Raw genomic sequence first — 5,350 nt, 5'->3', positions numbered from 1 at the left:
TATATATATATATATATATATATATATATATATATATATATATATATATATAAACCGAATGGCTTCCATGCTGTTGTTTTCTTCTTTTTTTTCTCTTCTTCCTTCTTCTTCCATGGTGTCTTCCATGATATAAGGATCATCAAACCGAATTTCTTCCATGATGCTATTTCCTTTTTCTTCATGTGCCTTTTTCTTCTTTTTCTTCTTCATCTTCTTCTCCTTCTTCTTTTTCTTCCTTCTTTTCTTCTTCTTCAATGATGTCTTCCATGATATAAGGATCATCAAACCGAATGTCTTCCATATTTTCCTCTTTGAATACATGAATTCCTGTTGCTTTAATTGTTACTTTAACTACTGAGGCACTTAAAAAACTTTCATCATATATGTAACCATCATACGATTCCATTCCTTTTCTAAAGGTTGTTCAAACAAATTACAATGCCTATCTAGATCAAAGAGGTATGTTTGATCGAATTTTAACATCCTCTCCATTTTCTTGTGACATACGCGTGAGCCTATTCGATATTTCCCATTAATGTACACAGACGGTGTAATGATACTATACATATCTGTATCCGTATGTGTAATAAGAAGAGAAAGAACTCTGGCAGGAAACTTATTACGAAACCAGAAAGAACATGAAGGTCCACTGCTCTTGATGTCAAACCACTCTGGAAAACTTGCTCCTGGAAACTGGAACTCAGTTTTTCTAGCTTCGTATAGTTCCTGTTAGTCATACATAATTCATAAAGAACTCATTAGCTTACCAACATTAAAAGCACAACGTATTATCAATCAAAAAATTCAAAAGCAAGACAAAACCTTATTTAGCAACATGTCTAAGCTGGTGGAACTCAAAGATATACGGTTTGTTGCAATGAAATATTTTAATTTTGGTGGAAACCCTCCGATTTCCTCAAGATGTTTGCAATGACTCACATTAAGCTCGTTGAGGTTGTGAAATTCTTTGATGCATTCAGGAAGGTGTTTGAAATTATTGTGGTCTAGATATAAACTATGCACATGTGCCAACCACATGAAACCTGTTGAAAAGAAGTCATCATCCAGGTTGCAAGACTCTGCCGAAAACCAATATAACTTTGAAGGAACCACTGAGCCTACGTTATCTTCAGCATCTTCTGATTTTACCCATTGCCACCCCTTTGAATTAGCAGAATAAAAATAATACAAGTTAGGCATCGTGGCAATGATACTTGGTAAGTGAACATTTTCACATGACAAGGATAACTTTTCGAGTCCAATAAGATTTTGAAACGACAGTGACAATTCTTTAATGGGAAGGTCGTACAATTTAAGTTTCATTATGTTTCCCATCTTTCCTAGTATTTCTGGAAATTTCTCAAGATTGGAACAAAATGAAAGTTCTAGGCTTGTTGAGAGGTGGAAAACTCATAAGCTTGATGCAACTTTCCGCATGCAATATTTTAAGTTTACTCAAAAAACCAATTGAGTCGTGAACTGCAACTAAACTCTCACACCAATTAAATGAAACTTTCTCCAAATTTCTGAGATCAGACATAGTGTCTGTGTTACAAATTTGCACCCGTCAAAATTCAAGACAGTTAGATTCTCGAACTTCTGCAAAGAAAATAAAGAGAAAAAAAGTCAAGATATTTATGTTGTTTTTAATAATTAACAAGATGAGGAAAATACTCTTTAAGCTTGCCTTTGAGAATTCAAATGACGTAAAATGACTGTGAGGTAACTTTCATGTCACAAGTTTGTTCGGATCAAAATTTGATGGTAAACTATTTGAAGGGTATCCATGCCATTCCAGTACTCCCAAACTTTCCGGAAAATAATTGGGACCTTTGGAAAATGTACTATTTCTAATGATAAGTATTTTAAGGTTTTCCATCCTTCTGAAGGCATTGGCATTCCATTCTAGTGTTTCTTCTTTATCAGATATAGACAAATCCAGGCGTATGATTTCAGTTTCGCTACTTCCCTGTTAATATGCAAAAATCACATTCACGAATCCAAAAAAATTCACGTGTTTAGAGAACTTTGCAAATTGTTAAGAGAGAAAAAAATACTATGATCTGAACAGATGACAAAAATATTAATCAAGCTAAGAAAGCATATCAGTCATCGATGAAGCTTACTTACCTTGTTGTGTTTTAAAACATGAATGATATCTTTCCCTAACCATAATCTCCTGCGCTTTCCTGGCTCTTCGGGTGACTTTTGCTGGTCAATATCTCTACCCATGTCCTCAATCAAGTCGTGCATTTCAATTACACCAAACCTTCCATCCCGAACCTTTATTAGAGATTTTTCAACCAACACCCTAATATGATGTTTCATGTTGTTATCATAAAGAACACCAAGTATATGTTCAACTTCTTCCAAACTACTTCCTTTAAAGAAACAGGCCATGTCAAGAAAGACACTTTTTTCTTCTTTCCCCAAAGCACCATAGCTTATTTTAAGTATCTCTAGAATTTCATCGTTAGGAATTCTTTTGTAAAGTTCAATCGTAGACTCCCATTCTTCCACACTTTTTCCAACCAAGTTGGAACCTATTACTTCTAAAGCCAATGGAAGACCAGAAGCATAAGTTACTACACGTTTCAACACGTTCTCGTAACTTGGATCCACTATTTTTCTTTTGAAAGCATTCCATATAAGCAATTGAAGAGAATCATTCTCATTCAATTCCTTCATCTCATAAGTTCTTTCAATCTCATGAGATTTTAGCAGCTGTTTGTCCCGAGTGGTAATGATAACTCTGCTGCCGGGACCAAACCAATCAAATCTTCCAGCAAATGCTTGTAACTGCTTTCTGTTGTCAACATCATCTAGAATCAACAGAACTTTCTTTCTACGAAGCCTTTGTTGTATCACTGAAATTCCTCTTTGCACACTTGCTAAGTTGATGTCCTTCTCTCCAAGTATTTCTGAAAGAAGGAGGTTCTGGAGGTGTTTTAACCCGTGTTTATTTGATTCTTCTCTTGCATTTTGAAGAAAACATGAACTATCAAAATCATCAGCAATGGAATTATAAACTGCTAGAGAAAGTGTTGTTTTTCCTAACCCACCCATTCCATGGATCTCTATCATGTGGACAACATCATCCGATCCAACATCCAAAAGTTTCTTGACTTTCAGCACCTGTGACAGTAGGCCAACTGGATAATCCGCAACATGTAAAGGAGCACGACTAATCACCCTGGAAACCTGTTCAACAATTCTCTCAATAAAGTTGTACTGGTATTCATCCCTGTTCCAAACATTAAATTGTAATTAAGCTAAACTAGAAGCATTGTATCCTTGTCTTGATACGTATACTAATTTTCAATCGAATAAAATCATTGGTAAGGTGGGTACCCATCTCCGAAGTGATAGCCAGACAAGTCAGCAACTTGACGCAGAGCCATCTTCCATTTAGGTAACTTTTCCTTCTGTGCTTTGAACCTAATTTGATGCTTAGCCAATGCTTCTTCATAACTACCTTTCTGATGTCTGACATAAGAAGGATCCACCTTATAAAACACTGGTATAACCAACAGCCCTTTATTCTGGCAGTGAAGGATGATTGCAAGTTCATTCAAGCAGAAGGAGGAAGAAGCATAGTTGTGAGAGAGCACAACGATGGCAATCCTAGATTCTTCAATTGCTTTCTGAAGTGCTGGTGTGATTTCCTCTCCGGTTTGAAGTTTGTCATCATCCATGAAAGTGTGAATTCCCCTATCACAGAGAGCTTTGTAGAGGTTACCAGTGAAACCATAACGCGTGTCTTCCCCTCTAAAGCTGAGAAAGACATCGTACGTGAATCTACGAGAACTTGGAGTTGCCATTAGAACAAGGTCTGCGAATGATAATTGTTAGCGTGTTGGGACAGTAAATGAAATCAAACTTTGAATCACGAAAAAGTTAGTTTAACAATACTTTTTAATGATATTAGAATATATATTATGATTTTAAATTAAAAAATAATATAATTATAATAAAAATATTATTGTTTGACAGTGTCAAATGAACATAATTTATGGTTTTGCTGTGTCAAGGCATCCCTGTTCTTTGAATAAACATGAAATTCCGAGAGTGAAATGTAAGCTAATGCAGAGTCAACGGTCTGTTGTACCTTAAAGCGCGTGAAACTTTTGGAAAATATTTTGTTTGGATTTTTTTGATTTGTCTCATTATATTGGTCAATGCAAACAATAGCTACAAAATAATGCTCCACTTATTATAAATAGTGTAACAATAAATATTATAAATTATAAAAAGACATAATTAATTAACATGGTTGGTTCACTTGATTTTCTTCACCTTTGATAATTCTATACCCGATTCAAACAATTGAGTTTAAATTGATTTGTTTGATTAAGTTGGGTTGATCTAACTCATTTATTCTTAATGATCTCAAATTATTGTTTTTAGGCTTAATACCGCTTTTGGTCCCTAGTTTGGGAGGTTTTGTTCAATATGGTTCTACCTTTTTTTAGTAACAATTGATCTCACTTTTTAAAAAAACTGTTCAATTGACTCTTTTTGGTTTCGACGTCAATTTTCTAACGGTTCTGGTTACGACGTCAATAAGTTCTTTCATGCATTCACCTATCCAAATGTTATTTTAACAGTCATGACATAATGTTATGTTAAAAATCATGTCATCATCGTATACAATAAGGACTACAATAAACAATTTAAACTTGAATATGGGACGATAATAAACAATTTAAACTTGAATATGGGACGACTATGAACAAAAGAAAAATAAAAGGCTTAATACCGCGTTTGGTCCCTTGGGAGTCAATTGAACAGTTTTTTTCAAAAAGTGGGATCAATTGTTACTAAAAAAAGGTAGGATCATATTGAACAAAACCTTCCAAACTAGGACCAAAAGCGGTATTAAGCCTTGTTTTTACTACTTACATTCATACGTGCACTTTGATAGTTTTTGCAACTACATTTCTTGTAATGTAAAATGTTTATTTTTACATTATTCCTTTCGGTTAATTGTGAATTTTTTTTTTCTCAATTTTAATCTTTCTTCTCTTTTTGTCATTTAAAAGCTGATTATTTGTTTATTGTTACATTATTTATAATTAATTTTCTATCAATTTTAAACTTAATTATTACATTATATTTTAAAAAATAAAAATATTTTATCTTGATTTCAAAATTTGATCCTCGAATTTGATAATGATTCTATGGATAACTTCAATTTTTTAGCATAAATATAGACTTAGGCAGTTAGTTCGGCTCAGCCTATTTTGTAATTCACATGGGGGCTTTTGCTTCCTGCACCCTGTTATTGTAATGGGGCTTATCCGTATTTAAATTTAAATCTAGATACATTTTAATGGCAAATAACATTGAG

At 33.7% G+C, this 5,350-nt stretch overlaps 1 pseudogene; it reads right to left on the bottom strand.

Annotated features, from left to right (window-relative positions):
* Positions 1-363: 363 nt before the first annotated feature.
* On the bottom strand, positions 364-3,821 carry LOC106757014 (annotated as a pseudogene).
* Positions 3,822-5,350: the final 1,529 nt, after the last annotated feature.

This window comes from Vigna radiata, chromosome 1 (assembly GCF_000741045.1).
Source record: "Vigna radiata var. radiata cultivar VC1973A chromosome 1, Vradiata_ver6, whole genome shotgun sequence".
Lineage (NCBI taxonomy): Eukaryota > Viridiplantae > Streptophyta > Magnoliopsida > Fabales > Fabaceae > Vigna > Vigna radiata.
This window is presented reverse-complemented; position numbering and strand designations above follow the sequence as displayed.